Source organism: Acinonyx jubatus, chromosome C1 (genome assembly GCF_027475565.1).
Source record: "Acinonyx jubatus isolate Ajub_Pintada_27869175 chromosome C1, VMU_Ajub_asm_v1.0, whole genome shotgun sequence".
Taxonomy (NCBI): domain Eukaryota; kingdom Metazoa; phylum Chordata; class Mammalia; order Carnivora; family Felidae; genus Acinonyx; species Acinonyx jubatus.
This window is the reverse complement of record NC_069381.1, coordinates 140,891,982-140,909,773: the sequence shown is the minus strand read 5'-3', so window position 1 is coordinate 140,909,773 and position 17,792 is coordinate 140,891,982. Positions and strand designations below refer to the sequence as shown.

Below are 17,792 nucleotides of genomic sequence, written 5' to 3'. Positions count from 1 at the left end.
GTTTTCTTGAACTGAGTCTAAAATCAGAGTAGATTTTAATACGAAGGTTATTCGTAATAAAGAGGGTATTTGTAGTCTATAGTGTGATGTGCCAATATCAATGCAAAATATCACCATTGGCTACTCCCAATGAAATATTTATGTAAGTTGAAGTTTTCAGCAACCATGTATTTGATACCTTAGAACATTTAGTCAAACTGAAGAGTATAATAATATTTGCTGGTTGTTCCCAGTTGCATTGGAGAAAGTGGGCAGGAAAAGGATAAGCTTAGGGCTTCAAACTCCTGACTCAACCTCTGCATAAATGACCTGAAAGTCGCTACCTTTGATCCGAAAGAAAACCTCATCTCCAATAGCTGCAAGGCTGAGATTTCTGAAAAACAAACCAGAGTTTTATCCTGCCAGTGGATGAATTAGAATGCAAATTGAATGTTCAACCTTGCCCAGAGTCTTCTGTGAAAGTGAATGCATTGATTGCAAAGGAATAGGATCCTGATAATTGGAATGGAGACATGTGGGAAGATCCCCATGAAGTTGGGGACATAGAACCCTTAAATTCTGCTAGTAGAAGCAACCCTTCCACCCTGTCTGTGGAGGTTAACCTTGTTTTGCCTGAAGAACCTATGATAGCCTCTTCTGAGATAGCTGTCTTACAAGACACTGTTGATTCTCCTCAGGATCTACCACTGTCACTCTCTTTGCTTCTACACCTAAAAGTAGGCTCAAATCCCCCAAAGCCCTAAAGGATAAGATTTAAGTGTAACACAAGAATAGTTTCTCTATACAACAAAAGAAGTACATGACATTTCTAATTTATAAAGACAGAAATCTGGAGAGTGGATATTAGGGTGTGGAAAAACGTTGGAGAGAATATAAAGTTGGATCATACCAAATTGACTGCTATGGGCCCCTTAAGCAGAGTTTCTGGACTCAATGATTTAGCTTGAGGGGTTAGATAGGACTCTGTTTGTTTGGTTGACTGAAACGTGGACCAAAATGTGTGCTACACTATGCTACACTAAATAAAGTTAAAATGCCAGAATTGCCTTGGTATACTATAGAGGAAGGAATGAAAGGCTTAGGGACATTGGGATGTTAGGTGGATTTGTCAAATAAGACCTGCTTTCCCACACTGGCAGAGTCCAGAAGAAAAAAATTTTAATAACCCATTGAATAGGGTGACCCATTCTGTGCCTACCAGTCATTCTCTTTCCTCAGCCAGTACTGTCATTGCCCAATGGGCTCATGAATAAAGTAGCCATTTTGGCAGGAATGGAATGGAGGTTATGCACAGACTCAAGCCACATGGACTGCCATTCACCAAGCCTTGACCTGGCTACAGCCACTGCTGAGTCCCCAATCTGCCAGCAGCAGAAACCAACACCAAGTCTTTAATACGGCACCATTCCCTAGAGTGATCAGCCAGTTAACTAGTGGAAAGTTGACATGTCCATCAGTAAATAGGCAGCATTTTGTTCTTACTGGAACAGACACTTACTCTGGATACAAATTTACATTCCCTGCATACTATCGTTTTCCAAAACTACTGTCCATGCACTTTCAGAATGCCTTTATCCATCATCCACACAGCACTGTTTCTAATCAATATATTCACTTCACAGCAAATAAAGTGTAGCAGTGGGCACATACTCATGGAATTTATTGGTCTTGCCATCATCCTGAAGCAGCTGGCTTCATAAGAGGGTGAAAAGAACTTTTGAAGACTCAGTTACAGTGCCATCTAGGTGGCAATACCATGCAGGACAGGAGCAAAGGTTCCCTAGAAGGCTACACATGCTTTGATTAGCATTCAATATAAGGTGCTGTTTCTCCCCTATCTAAATGTCATGGGTCCAGGAATCAAAGGGTGGAAATGGGAGAGCACTACTCACTATTACTCTAGTAATCCACTGGCAAAATGTTTGTTTCTTGCTCCTGTGACCTCATGTTCTTCTGGTTTTAAGGTCTTAATCTCAATGGTAAGGATGCTTCTGTCCAATAATGATTTTGTTGAACTATAAGTTAAGACTGCCACCCAGCCACTTTAGCTCCCCATACTTCTGAATCAACAGGAAAAGAGGGTTGCTACCATATTGGCTGGAGTGATTGATCCTGATTACCAAAGGGATATTAGGCTGCTACCACAAAGTGGAGGTAAAATTAGGCGTAAAATGCAAGAGATTCCTTAGGGTGTCTCTTAGTACAACTGTGTGTGGTGTTTAATGTCAATGGAAAACTACAACAATGTAACTCAGGCAGGACTTCTAATGGACGGCCCATCATCTTCAAGAATAAACATTTGGGTCATCCAACTAGGCAAAAAACCCACAATTATCTGAGTGCTTACTGAGGACAAAGGGATATGGAATGGATAGTGCAAGAAGGTAATTATAAATATCATACAACCACTCCTGGAAGGATTGTAATAGTTAGGAGTATTTCTTACATATATATATATAGGAAACAAGAACATATTATTTTATCCCTTTCTTATTCTTTTATCATTTAACATAATATTTGTTAATATTTGTTAACTTTATATTGTAATATTTAAGTTACAGAATATCAAGGAGAACAGTGAAGTTCATTGTAAGACTGCATCCTCATTTAGGGAAAAGGTTAGTGCATTTTAACTTGTATGCAGGATTGTTCAGTCACGTTAGAGAGAAGTATGACTTTGTTATTGTCTTTATTTGGAGATTAAGTATCATTTACGGGGATGTGTACAGGTGCCAAATTGACAAAGGGTGGACCATGATGTCAAATTAATGTGTCAACTTGCCTAGGCTATAGAACCCAGTTATTCAATCAAACACTAACCTAGGTATTGCTGTAAGGATATTTTGTAGATATGACTGACATCTAGTAAATGTCCTTTACTTTAAGTAAAGGAGATTATCCTTGACATTCTGGGTGGGCCTAATCCAATCAGTTGAAAGGCTTGAAGAGCCAGACTGAGTTTTCCCTTACGAAGAAGAAATTCTGTTAACAGACTGTAGTGTCATTTCCTTCTCAAGAGTTTCCAGCCCTCTCTAAAGATTTGAACTTGTCCAGTCAGCCTTCACAATGGCATAAACCAATTACTTGTCATAAATCTCTATGTGTGTGTGCATATACTTCATATAGATACAGATATAGATATAGATATATAGATATAGATATGCATATATATATATAAAGTACACATCTGTATATGTTATATGACAAATTATAATAATATATATAAAAAGACTGCAAAGAATAGGCTTATATATGAGATATATATATCTTCCACTGGTTCTATTTCTCTGTCGGAATCGTGATAAGGTGTCTGTTAAAAAGATGTTTGCTGTCTTTGAGTTCAATTTGCAACAAGTGACCTGAGAGAAATGCTTGTTCTTTGATTGCTACAAATTTGTTTCATATGTTTGTATTGTAAAGAAAATAACAATTTTTTTTTACAGGGCAGGTCATTGTTTCAAAACAAAGCAGGCTACCAGGAAAGGATAAGGGCTATTAAATTATACTTTTTCCAGTTTCTTTTATTACTGGGAAGCCAGGAAAACACCTCTGATTTATTGGCAAAATCCTTTTAAAACATCTTAAAATTATGCCCCAATTCCCTGAAGAAATAGACTTCTTCTTTCTTATGGATACCTTCTTAATTTCAAAAACACCAGAAAACTCCATGTCTATAGTCACTTAAAATGGTACTATTTTTTTTTTAAAGTTGCATAAAAGTATGAAAGACTCCTTCTGCTTGCTTCAATCACTCACTACTAACCACTGTTTTCTATGAATTCTTTTAAAACTTTAATACGCTGGGGTGCCTCGGTGGCTCACTCAGTTGGGTGTCCGACTTTGGCTCAGGTCATGATCTTGCAGTCCGTGAGTTCGAGCCCAGCATCAGGCTCTGGGCTGACAGCTCAGAGCCTAGAGTCTGCTTTGGATTCTGTGTCTCCCTCTCTCTCTGCCCCTCCCCACCTCGTGCTCTGTCTAGATGTCTCTCTCTTAAAAATAAACATTTAAAAAAAATAAGAAAAATAAAATTTTAATATGCTTACACACACACACTTTTAAATAAAATCCTTAAATAAATAAACTACAAACACCTAACATCATTATCATGAATAACTTTGAACATATGTCAGTATGTATCTGATTCTTTCAAAGTTAATCACATCCATTGTAAGAATACTACACAAATTAGTTAACTACTTCCACTTTAATAGACTCAACCTCTTCTATTCATCTTTATATCACTGATCCCAACCCCAGTACCCACCACATAGCAAGCCCACAATAAATACCTGTTTTACTAAATTCAGAGCAACAGACATGTTTCCTGAAAGCAGTGATTTTGTGCTGGGTAGGATAAAAACTGAACAAACAAGTTGCATCTAAAACTGCCCAATGTTGTTGGAAAACTACTTCAACTCAACTCTTCTACCATGAGTATGGCCCCAACTTCACAAAAGCATTATAGAAATCAACTAACTCTGTCTCAAAGGATTAAAAAAAAAAATTCTTTTTTTCATTATTATTGAAACATAACTTCCCCTTGAACCCAAAACAGTAGTAAATAATAATTTAGCATGGTAAGAAAACAAGAATTGAGTTATGAATACTTTGCATGGCAAATTCTGGAATGACAGTGAGGAAAATTTGTTTGAACTTACTTTTATGTGTTGCCTTTTTTGCATAAAACTAATGTCCTTTATTTCTACCTCAAAAAGCAAGTTAAGAACAGTTAGATGTTTCTTTGAAAAGAAAGTGTTTCTACTAATTTAGCCTGTTTCTTCGTTTCCCTGGGCTAAGATCCTTTGAAGCAGTGCTTCTAACCTCCTCTGCCCATTGGACCACCTGAAGGGTCTTAAAACATATTTATGTCTGGCTCCACACCCAGAGATTCTGATTTACTTGAGCCAGGGCATGCTCTGAGCATTGGGCACTTTTGAAGGTCCGTAGATGGCTCCATGTACAGCCAAGGTTAAGAAGCACTGCTTTCCAAAAGGAGAGTCCGCAGTGGTGCTACCACCCTTGCATGACTGCCTACTGTATCACTGCGGTGGATGGAGGTTCAGAGTGAGAGGACACACAGAGAGAGCATGAGGGAGCGGAAAACTAAATCTGCATCACACGCTGGGGAGCAGGTTGAAGCAAGCAGGGACACTCAAGACACTGCTTCCTAGCAAACCTGGCCTCTGGCTCTCAAATCCATGAAACTGACTGAAACTGAGGAAAATCCTCTCCCTCCCCCCTCATTCCTCCCTCCCTCTCCCTCTCTCTCTTTAATGAAAATGAGGAATTACTTTTGTCTTAGTTTGAGCTGCTATATAACAAGATACCATAGACTGGGTGGCTTAAAGAACAAAATTTCTCACAATTCTGGAGTCTAGGAAGTGTGAGATCAAGGTGACAGCAGATTCAGTGTCTAGTGAGGGCCCTCTTCCTTGTTTGCCGAGAGCCACCTTCTCATTCTATCCTCACATGACTGAGGGGGTCTGGTTTCTTTCTTATAAAAAAGAAAGACTGGGGAGCCTGGGTGGCTCAGTCGATTAAGCATCTGACTTCAGCTCAGGTCATGATCTCGCTGTCCATGAGTTCAAGCCCCAAGCTCTGTCTCTCTCTCTCTCCTTCAAAAATAAATAAACATTAAATTTTTTAAATTAATTTTTATTTTTGAGAGACAGAGCATGAGTGGGGGCGGGGCAGAGAGAGAGAGAGAGAGAGAGAGAGAGAGGGAGACACAGAATCCGAAGCAGGTTCTGGGCTCTGAGCCACCAGCACAGAGCCCAAAGTGGGGCTCAAACCCACAAACCATGAGATCATGACCTGAGCCAAAGTTGGAAGCTCAACCAACTGAGCCACCCAGAAGCCTCAACGTTAAAATTTTTTTTTAATTAAAATAAAAATGACACACCAATCTCATCATGAAGGCCCCACCCTCAAGACCTTACCCAAACCTAACTACCTTCCAAAGAGCCTACCTCCTAATACCATCATTACATTGAGGGTTAGAGCTTCAACACAGGAATTTGGGGGAAAGGAAGACACGAACATGCAGTCCATACCAGTCATAATCTACGAATTAGAGATATGGGTATTGTGACAATTCTAGAGGTATGCCATTCAGATCTTCCTTCAAGATAGAACTTGTAAGAGTTGTCGTTACCTGATTCCCACCAGTTAACTTTGGGATCTAAAACACTGGTCATGCTGAGACTACACTCTTCCGGGACTGCCTACAGCTGATGACGCAGTAGGGTGCTGAAGCCAGCCCGCAGCAGGACTCTTCTAATGGGTAACCTTTGTTCTGGGACTCTCTGGGATTTTGTCAGAGCTGCACTAAAGTCTAAGGATTACTAACTAAACCTCCTTCCTCTCCCCTCTTCCTCTCAGACAGTATCATTTTCTCTGCTTACTCCTAGGAGCTCCCTCACCCCTTTACCTTTCACAGGCATTTACCCTAATAAATTTCTTGCACTCGTAATTCTTTCTTGACATTGATTCTCAGAGGACCCAAACTGATATGAAACAGGACCTCAAAGATCATGTAGGCTTATATCAATTACTTCTTAGCTCAGAAATCTGATATTCAAATGATTTGCTGAATGCCACATAGCTCCAGAACAAGCGATGGGTTTCACAATCCACTAATGCTTTTCCTACCAAAATAGGAAAGATTCACGATAAAGGTGACTTCATCAGAAAATTAAAAATTAAAAATAATAAAAGCAGAACTGCAACAATTTATACTGGATAAGAACACTGATCCTCGTCAATCCTTGTTTTCTGTGTCATTAATTTTAGCCATTCTGACAGGTGTGAAGTGGTATCTGATCGTGGTTTTTTATTTGTATATTTCCCTGATGATGAGTGATGTTGAGTAGATACTTTAATCTTAATAAATTGCTGGTGTCTTGTACTACTAAAGGTAAAGATATCTAGATTATGTTGATTTAAATGTTAAAATCTTAAATACAGATGGGCACTTGAGTCAGAGTGTTTCTGATTTTTAGAGAGATTTTTATCAGAGATTCTGTCATGTCACCTGTATACCTCCTTGAGACTATTATATCAGACCTATAAAATATAAGAATTTTTTCCTGATCTTGTCTTTGATAAAGTGAGGATTATACACTAATTCTGTTTTGCAGTTAACTTTCACTTAAAGCTGTATCATGGACATCTTCATTTTTAATGCCTACATATCTCATTTTTAATGACTGCCTAGTATTCCTTTGTATAAATGAACAAAATATATTTAATCAATCTTCTGTTGTGATCATTTAGGTTGTTTCCTGCTATTCACTATTAAAACAATTCTTCAATTAATATCCCTAAAAATGTGTATAATTAGAGTGACAGGATTTGATTCCATGTAGCATGCAAGAATTTTTGTTACTGTCCCCTGTCAATGATACAAGCAACCCTGACTGCTAGACAGGGAACCTACCCCTTCTCTTATTTATGTTTAGAAGGCAATACTTAGCATATCCTAGAGAATTTCACATTTAGTCTCTTATTTAATCCTCACAAAAACTATACATAGCTAACTACTCTTCTTATTTTTTAAAGTCTTATATTTTCTAATTATGAAATTATATACATTTATTGAAACTTTACAAAAGGTAGAAATCCATAAACATGAACACCTATAATTTCACTGCTCAGAGAAAATTTGACAGTATTTCAATTAATCTCCTTCATATCTTCTTTTTGTGCAGTTATTTTACATAGTTGAAACTCAGTTTTATACAACTGTGTCCTGCTTTTTAAAATTATAACAATACTTCCTGTTGCTCCTCTTAATATCCATCTTTTAATACTGTGCAATATTCCACTGTTTCTGTACTATATGTTATTGATCTTTTAGTTTGCTTCCATTATTTCCTACAACTTATTTGCTATGAAGGATATCTTTGATGTACAGAGATTTCTCTATTTTATATTACTTATTTAGGGGGAAACCCTAGAAGTGAAACTGGGGGATCAAAGCTTTTAATATATTGCCAAACTGAAGGTTTTATTAGTCACTCATTGAATTGTTCCAACCAAGCCTTCAGATATTCAACCAGGAAGGAGCATGTCTTAAACTACAGTTTTAGCACTCCTATACCCCTCTAGCTTCATGGTGTTAACATCAGCCATTTACTACATATTTTTTCTTCTTTTTATCAGAAAAATATGCCTTAATATAGGAATATATGAATAAACATAGTACATTATAATATGAGCTTTGCTATAACAGCTTTGCTATAACAATTTAAATTTTATTTATTTGAGAGAGAGCCCACATGCATGCATGCACATGCAAGCAGGGAAGGGGCAGAGAGGACAGAGAGAATCCCAAGAAGGCTCTGCACTGTTAGTACAGCCCCAACACAGAGCTCGATCTCATGAGCCATGAGATCATGACCTGCACCGAAATCAAGTGTTGGAGCTTAATTGACTGAGCCACCCAGGTACCCACCCCCTTTAAAGTTTATTTATTTTGAGAGAGAGAGAGAGAGAGAGAGAGAGGGAATGAACGGGAGAGAAACAAATACAGGGAGAGAGAATCCCAAGCAGGCTCCGCACTCTTGGTTCAGAGCCCAACGTAGCCCTTGATCCCATAACTGGGAGATCATGACCTAAGAAGAAAGCAAGAGTCAGACACTTAACCGACTGAGCCACCTAGGCACCCCACTAGTGGCTTATTAAATCATAAAGAAATAGAATTTAAATGGATGTGTGCAAATTCCCAATATATAAAAAATCATAAAGGATCCTTAGAACTCAGATGTGATAGTTTTTGAGGGAAAAAATTCCTTTGTGTATTGCAAACTTCTAGAGTTTCTACCTATAGATAGTATGGGCTAAAAATCTAGATAGCTTTGGTAAAGATTTATAAGACCATGAATGAGTACTGCAGTTTTCAAAGTAGAATGCCTCAGAGATATATACAATTAATCTTGTGGGTAAAAATTCTGGAGAGTAACCAAGAGTTGTTTTGTGGTACCACTGTGAAAGAGCAGTGAATGAGATGGAAATTGCTGACATGTATCCTGGCAGCCTTTTCTTTCCAACAAAATTTAATAATACTGTTGCCTTGACACCTCTTCCAGCACCATACTCCCAGTTTCTCCCTCTGTTCCCAGAAATCAACATTTGTTTTACACTTGCTTACACAGAATTAACTGCTGAGATTGGGCCCATCTTAGACTCCCTGAAATCATATTTTCTTTGTCTTTAGAGAAGACTGCAAGGCCAACCACTTAGTGGCTTTGGGTCGGCCTCAGAATCGATCTGGATAATCAGTTTGGTATAACATGTCAGGGAAGATATGAATTCCTAAGAACCGTTCAAAATTAAAAACAAAAATCCTCACACACACACCCCCACACACATAAAACTTTTGTAGGTGTTGGCTTTACTACTGAAAAGCTTAGCCTTTTTTTTTTTTAAACTACCATTTTAAATTCTGTCAGCACAATTTATGTATCAAAAAGATAGGACTTTATATATCTGTATTTTAGCTAGATACTGAGAAAGTAATTACTACTTCTAGGCAAGTTATAATCATTTATAATTCTTAGTGCTGTACAAATCTGCCTAAGGTGAAAGTCAGTATGCTGAATCTGAAAGTGTAATGAGAGTATAATTTTCCATTTTACATCAAATACAACTAATGCTTACACTGTTGGGGGCTGCAAGTTCATAGTGATATAAAATATAGAGTGCACGACATTTATTTTATCAGTTTGAGCACCTTCAGAGTGAGCAAATTTCCATTTGTGTTCAGGTTTGGAGAAACAATTAAAATGAGAATCATACTTTTAAGTGTCATATAGGCATCCAATAAGAAATATTTCATAAAACTGATATAATAGTTTTAAATCGAAGGACCTACTAGAGTGAATCTCAGAAAAATTCTTAAAAACCTTTCTTGAAGTGCTTGGGTGGATCAGGCAGTTGAGCATTCGACTCTTGATTTCAGCTCAGGTCATGATCCTATGGTCTGGGACCAAACCCCACATTGGGCTCTATGCTGATGATGCTTGGGAGTCTCTCTCTCTACCTCTCTCTCTGCCCCTCCCCCGCTAGAGCTCATGCTCTCTCTCAAAGTTAAAAAAACAAAAACAAATTTTTATACTTCACCTCATGGCAAGTAGAAGTCTACAGACACAAAAAAGAATCATGGACGTATATTTTATAAATAAAAACCATTAGTAGTTCCTATTTGTTCCCCAATAAGAACTAAATTTCTACTTTGTAGAAGAGTCTCAGAAATAAAATCAGTAGAAAAACAAACAAACAAAAAACACCTTAGTTTTTCCTAGAAAAAAATCTTAGATAAGAAATTTAAATAATTTTAGTAGTTTATTGCTATGCAAAACAGGCAGATACTCCCCCAATCTAACAATTAAAATCTTAAACAATTAGAAATTTCTTGGTATTTATGGGGCGCCTGGGTGGCGCAGTCGGTTGGGCGTCCGACTTCAGCAAGGTCACGATCTCGCGGTCCGTGAGTTCGAGCCCCGCGTCGGGCTCTGGGCTTGATGGCTTAGAGCCTGGAGCCTGGAGCCTGTTTCCGATTCTGTGTCTCCCTCTCTCTCTGCCCCTCCCCTGTTCATGCTCTGTCTCTCTCTGTCCCAAAAATAAATAGAAAAAAAAAAAAAAGAAATTTCTTGGTATTTAAAACATAAATCTTAAGGATATAGGTAATGCAAAAAATGTAACAAACCACCCTCCATGGTATATGAACAGTGAAACCAAAAGATAAGTTTGTAAAGTATATTATAGCAGGGCACCTGGGTGTCTCAATCAGTTAAGCTTCCAACTCTTGATTTTGGCTCAAGTCATCTCACAGTTGTGGGATCAAGCCCCACATCAGGCTCTGTACTGACAGAGTGGAACCTGCTTCACTCTCTCCCACTCTGTCTCTCCCCAACTCATGTGCATGCGCAGTCTCAAAAAAAAACTTTAGAAAATAGAAATAGAAAAATAAAATACTTGTGAGTACCCCCCCGCCCCCCCCCCCCCAACACTCTTTTAAGCTTAAAAATTTCAAACTGAGGACTTCTTATACTCAATTTGGGTCCAATTTTTCAGCATGGATTTGAAACATTTCTGACTTTTTCTTGAGTAGCAGAGGTCAGAACTTTAACTCAAAGTATGTATTTCAATTTGTTTGTAACACTTTTCCTAGCGGTCCCTTACATACACATTTGCACTTTTTCCCCATAATGTTGTCAAGTTGTCCACTATCAACTGTCATTGTTCTGCCCTTTTGTATGTCTTCCTGGGATATTCTTACAGTTTCTTCTAAATTTCAGTATATATGAGAGTTTAGTGTCATTTTGAATTTGGAAGTTTTGTTGAACACAACTTCTTCAGATTGTAAGTAAAAATTACCATCCTAAGCTCTGATGTTTGACAAACCATCTTCCATTGTTGGATACTTCTTTACTCAGAGCAATGACTTATAGTTTTGTATAACTTAGGTCTTTATCCCAGTAATTCTATACGTAAGACCACTTTACTATGGAGGCTGGTTCTGATATATTAATTTATGAAAATCTAAATAAATTACATTTAGATTGTCCTTTATTTGTACCACTTATCTGCTAAATCCAATGGCACTGCAAATGGTCAGATCTAAAAGAAATCCAAGAATAGGTTTTATTTTAAAAGTCACAATTATACATTCCTTTTACCTTTATATTTCTGAAAAATTTCAGTATTTTACAAAACGGTATTTGTACAAGTGTAGGAAACACATGTTTATAGGAAGTTTTCTTAGTGTCTATATAAGATACACAAGATCTGAGGTTACTTCTTCCAAAATTATTTTTCATTTTTCCTTACACAAATTTGTAATTCGATGCAGATTAAATGTTCAACAAATGTCACAATTACTGAGCACCTGTTGTAAGCTTCAGCCTAAGTATTGTGTACATTAAAAAACAGTCTAAAAGAGTCTTTAGGAAGATGAGTCATTACAAAATAGAAAGGCTGGATAGTATATGATAGTTTTTAAAATTAGTAGTAAAAGCAATGAGTCCAGGTGGCAGAAATCATGGTAGGACAAAGTTTTTCAAAGAAGTTTTGTGGACATGTAGTGGTGAAAAGTTGATATGCAATGAATTCTTAGTTGTTTTTTTTTTTTAAGTTTGCTTAATTATTTTGAGAGAGAGAGAGTGTGCGTGTGAGCAGGGGAGGGACAGAGAGAGGAGAGAGAGAATCCCAAGCAGGCTCCATGCTGTCAGCACAGAGGCCTACGTGGGGCTCCAACTCACAAACCGCGAGATCATGACCTGAGCCAAAATCAAGAGTCCAACGCTTAACCAACTGAGCCACCCAGGCATCGTGAATTCTTAGTTCTTGATCTTAAACATCAGAATCTAATTTTAGCTAGATAAGAAAGTAATTTTATTCTAAGATTAGGGAGTATCTTACAGAATTGAGAGAAAGGCCAAAAGCTAGGATCATAAAACGACAGAAATCAAGGAAAGCGTGGTAGCAGAGATTATAGCTAAGAGAAGCTTCAAAACAGCCTAGTTAGAATTCTATTAGTGGCCCAATCACGGCTGAACACCCTAGAAACCACTGCCAATGCCAAAGAATGGTACAACAGCGAATACATTCTAAGCTTTCTGTTACTGTGTCATTCATTCACAACTCAAAACTCTGCCAGGAGCATACAAGTGGTGGCACCAAGGTTTGGGAGAAGTGGTGGCACTAAGCAATCAGTTTGGGAGAAAGAAAATATCTAATCTCTTAGCCTTCTCTAATGTAATGCAGTCTTCCCTCCCACAAACACCTAACAAGGAATTCCGAACACCTAATCCCATACACAATTTCCCATGATTATACTTCTTCAAAACATCATCCCACTTAACAAAATAGTCATCTCTCATTCAACTAAGAATGCACTCTTCCTCACAGAAAGACAATCAAGTCTCAGGTTACTATATTCAGTTCCATATCCAGGACCTCAGGAACGTCCATTCCTCCCCAGTTCTATATTAATCCCATCACAATATTCTGCAATCTATGCACATTAGATCAGCCAATGTCAAAAATCCTATATATAACAATGGAAGAAACAAAAAAGTAAAGCTAAATTTGGTTTAAAAACACACATGCCATAGAAAGGAATATAGGTAGAGGCTATATAGCTCTGTCTTTGAAACTGGTCATGAGACCCTAGATAGTATTCATGACTTAGTTTATCCAATCCCATTCCATGTTCCCTTGACTTTCAGCCAGAATTCTTAATGGGTGTAGGTTTTTTATCCAGTGGGGTGACTAAAACCTTATTCCTGAGGAATTTAAGCCCCTGTGTTAAGACTATTTAAAATATTCTAACTTGATTTCCCCTTGGTGGATTATCAACCACTACACTCAGTACCTTACCACCCATTTTGACAGTACGCAGGGCTTTAAGGTACTTGAAATGGCCAAATGTGGTCTGGTTTCAGTTTACAATTCAACAACAGCGTTGTTGTATATAACCTTTGTGGAAGCATTTTTTTTTTTAAGTGAACTGAATTGTTTGACCAGAAGTAGTAGTATGTGAGAAACGTTAATAATATACAAGGTCACTGTAGTTAATGACTAGTGTCTGTGACAGACCTTGCCAGCCAGAGGTCCAAATGGGTACTGGCACAGAGACAAGTCCTCTCAGGCTAGTAACTCTCTCATCTTGAGAAACAGCATATTCTATCTGGTCTTTTGGAGAATGAACACCTGATCTTGGAACTCCAGGTAACCTTGATCCTGGCTGTCCATTCTAAACAGGATATTATCTAGACATAATAAATATAAATCAGGGATTCTCAACCTTGGCACTATTGATATTTGGGCCCAAATTACTTTCTATTGTGGGGAGGTGCCCTGAGTATTATAGATGTTTAGCTGCATCTCTGGTTTATCAACTAGTCGCCAGTAGCACTCCACAATTGTGACAATCAAAAATGTCTCTAAATATTTCATTAAATTGTTGTATTTTACCCCTGAGAAGCAAAATTGCCTTCAGATGAGAATCACTGACCTAAGTGAATCCTTTGAGTTCTATCATCCAGAAAAGTGTCCTGAGCCAGTCCTAAAGGCATAAGTAAGTTGTGATCACATTCCCAGTATGCTCTTCTGCCATGCTGCCTCTTTTCATTCAATTCACAACTATCACCTCACAAGAACTCCGTATAGATAACTTGATGTTGGAAAAAAATTCAAGCTTGACTTATAGGTGGTTCTGTGTATTATGTTACTACCAGCCACAAAGGAGGTGGTGGGGAGCATTAAATCCCCTGTTCATCGTTGGCAGCAAAGGAGAGGATAGTCAGTCCTCCTAGGGACTTGAGCAGTTCATTTTGTCTCCTTGGCCTGAAGGGATATGGTATGAAATAAGATTATGAATATTCATGGAAAGTGAACTTGGGGTTTGGCTGGATTCTTGGGTGCTTGGAAAAGGATTGGTGCCAACTTAAGAAAGGTTGGAAGGGGTATATAGGTGGATTTCTTAAAATGGACCCAGAATGTGAGCAAGTTTCTGAGCTATGTTAACGCTCACAGCAAAGCCCTCACTGTGAGAGAGGCCCTGAATAATTAGGTAACAAGATAACCTTTTCTGTAAATGTTAATTTCTTGTCAAGCCAGTGCTAAATGGGAGTATTAACAAAGTGCCAAGATAGCAAGGATGGTGTACAAACAGAGCTGCACTTTCAGAGGCTTTTCTGGCAACTGCCTCCTCCCCTCCCTCACCTTCTCTACTTTCCCCACTTCGCTTTTGCCTAGAGCACTTCTACTGGTAACATATCTTGGGAGTCAGCCAGCTCCCTGGTAACCAACTCATTTCATTAGAAGAGGTAATGTTTTAGTTTTGTCCTCATTGATACACAATATGGGTTTTTTGCTTTTTTTGCCCTTGACATTTCTGGCAGCACCACCATTTATGGATTTACTAAATAATTGTACATTATCATGAATTCCCACACATTGTTCTGGCCAAGGAACTTATTACACAGGAGACGTAAGATAAAGTGCTTGAAGACTTAGTTATGAAGCCAGCTAAAAGACAACACTCCCAATGCAGTGTGTGTTTATATTCAACAACTGATTTTTAATGCTACTTCTCCCATTCCTGTATTAGAAGGAATAACTCCTGTTAGAAGAACTAAGAAGCTTCTATTTCACCCAATTATCCTCTAATAAAACATCTGCTTTTTGTTCCTCTGACTCCATACTCTACTGTTTTTATAGATTTTAGTACTTAGGAGTTAGTTGAAAGAAATTAGTTGAAAGTAACTGGAAGTTCACACAGCCACATGGTAATTTTGGATTCTTTATGTCACCAGGTAATCTTGCAAAAAAAAAAAAAAAAAAAAAAAAAGAGGGTTGCCATGTTAGTTGGGGTTTTAACCTTATGATACAGTTGCTTCACAAATAAGAGCAGGGAAGAGTATGGAAGGAAAACTGAAGATTCTCTGAGGGGTATTCTTACGTTGCCAAATATAGTGATAAAAGAAACAAGAGCTTAGACCTGTCTAAATTTGGTCAGTCTCTCAGGGAAGAAACATAGTTGGTCAAGGCAGTAGCCAAAACAAAAATAAAAGAATAGATGCAGAAGAAGTAAAGTCTAAGGCAGTTAAATAAGACAATAACTTCCACCTGTATTTCCTTGCTGTTATATGTAACATGTATTTGAACAAATTTCCCATCTCTTTCTGTTGTCTGTGTTAGTACTAAAATGACTGTTTAATTAGCATGATTTGCATAACATCAATGAGAATGTAGCAAAACTTGAAAAATGAACATAATCCAAAGGCCTTGGCCATGAATACAGTAAACAATAGCTGCACTGTTGGGTATGAGTATTTTTGGAAATTGAAGTATAAAAGGAATGGAATGTGTGTGGAAACTGAATAGCCAAGAGTGAACTGTAGTGAACATTTGTCTTTTTTGATGATTACACATTCAGCCATCCCAGAAGAGTTCCAGATGTTACCTTCAATTACAGAAGCCAAAAGAATAGGCACATGACCCAATCTTGGCCAACTGGGCACTCTCTCCAAGGAGACTCTGAACCCTGAGCTAATCTTGCAAGGAATAAGAAAAATGACAGGAAGGATTCATTATATCATCCTGACCAGGCTGCTCCCACTCTCAAGCAGACTCTTTGCTTCCTCTTCCTGTACTTTCCACCACTAGTATGTCCTGGTTCCTGCCCACCAGTTCTGAGAGCCACTGGATATCCTTCCAATAAACTCCCTTTTTCTCAAGGTAGTCAGATGGTTTCTGCTGTTAGCAATATAAGGTCCTGATACAATCAGGAACATGAACAGAAATGGGAAAATGAATACAGAAAACCTCTTAAAATGTTTTTACTAGAAACCTATCTTTCAAAGAACCTACTTTTGATACTGGATATTTTTACGGGCTGCAGGTTTGTCCCCTCCCTAAATTCATTTGTTGAAACTCTAATCCTCCAAAAAACAGCATTTCTAAATTACCTATGGGAGGTAATTAGGTCATTAGGGTGGAGGCCCCATGATGAAATTAGTGTAAGAGGAAGAGAGCTAGCCCTCTCTCTACCATGTGAGGATACAATGAGAAGACATCCTCTATAAACCAGGAAGAGGGTTTTTCATTGAAATCCAACCTTGCTGGCACGCTTGTTGTGATCACAGAGGCCAAGAGAGATGAAAAACTAGGACTGTCCCAGCTTTGGTTATGTACCTATCCTTAGCCAATCACTCTGCTATGGAAGAAGGATGATTTATATTTGGACCTTATGATGGACTGGAGACAGGAACTTCCCAAGAAAAAGAAGTGCTAGGCCAGCAGAAATAGCGCTCCAAAAGAAATATCTTATAGACATATATCTATATGTATTTATATTATATATAAATGTAGTATCTTAAAGATACCTACATATAGAAGATGTACTGTAATATTTTTCCTAGTCATATGACACAAAGATCTGGAAGGACTATCCAAATTTGAGGGAGAGGGCTTTGAAGGGTGGAGAAAAGAAAAACTAATTTTGTTACAACTTAGGAAGAACTGGGAGGGTATGAGGAGAAAGGCAGGGAGTGAAAAGAAATTCATTTCAACAACCACTTTAGAAGAAATACTTTAAGCCATGGGATTTGTATATGTATGTAAGTGTACACACACACACACACACACACACACCCCTCCCCCCATATTAATGTAAACACTTCAGATAAATTGAGGCACAATTTGTTATTTCCAATGAAACGTTTTTGAGTAGTAAAAAAGTGTTAAGACTTTTAGAAATATCAAATCATTTACTCAGTAACAACACTTAGCAGATAACAGGAACATACTGCACATATTCATTTCCCATTTAGCCTGAATAAAGTAGTTTTGCTACACAATGCTTTCCTAAGATAAGTTGTTCCATGGCCAGAGAAAATAGCATTTTAAATGGTCTATCTTTCTAAAAATTGAAGCGACTTTCTAAACAGGTATTTAGAAAGGAAGTGGGAACAATTAAGCTTAATTGCTATGAAAACAAAAACTGATACCACAATTATAGAACATTTAAATAGGAAAATTATGAAACTATATATAAAAAACTTATACATATATACATTGTATCAAAATACCTTCTTTCTATTTTGGTAACTAGAATTTTGAGATTAAAAACAAAGTAGTTCAAGCATTTCTAAATATAAAAATTTCAGATTTATATTTATTAAAAACAAAATAATATCAGTTCTGTTGGAGTAACCATATATACACCAAGACAAATATCGCAACTGGAAACAGAAATAGTGAACAATTCAAATTTCTTAATA

General features: G+C 37.6%; 1 protein-coding gene across 1 annotated transcript in view; it reads right to left on the bottom strand.

The window, feature by feature from the left end:
- The window catches only part of ARL6IP6 (ADP ribosylation factor like GTPase 6 interacting protein 6), an 86,685-nt gene that overhangs the window by 28,983 nt on the left and 39,910 nt on the right, over positions 1 to 17,792 (bottom strand). The window lies entirely within an intron of this gene.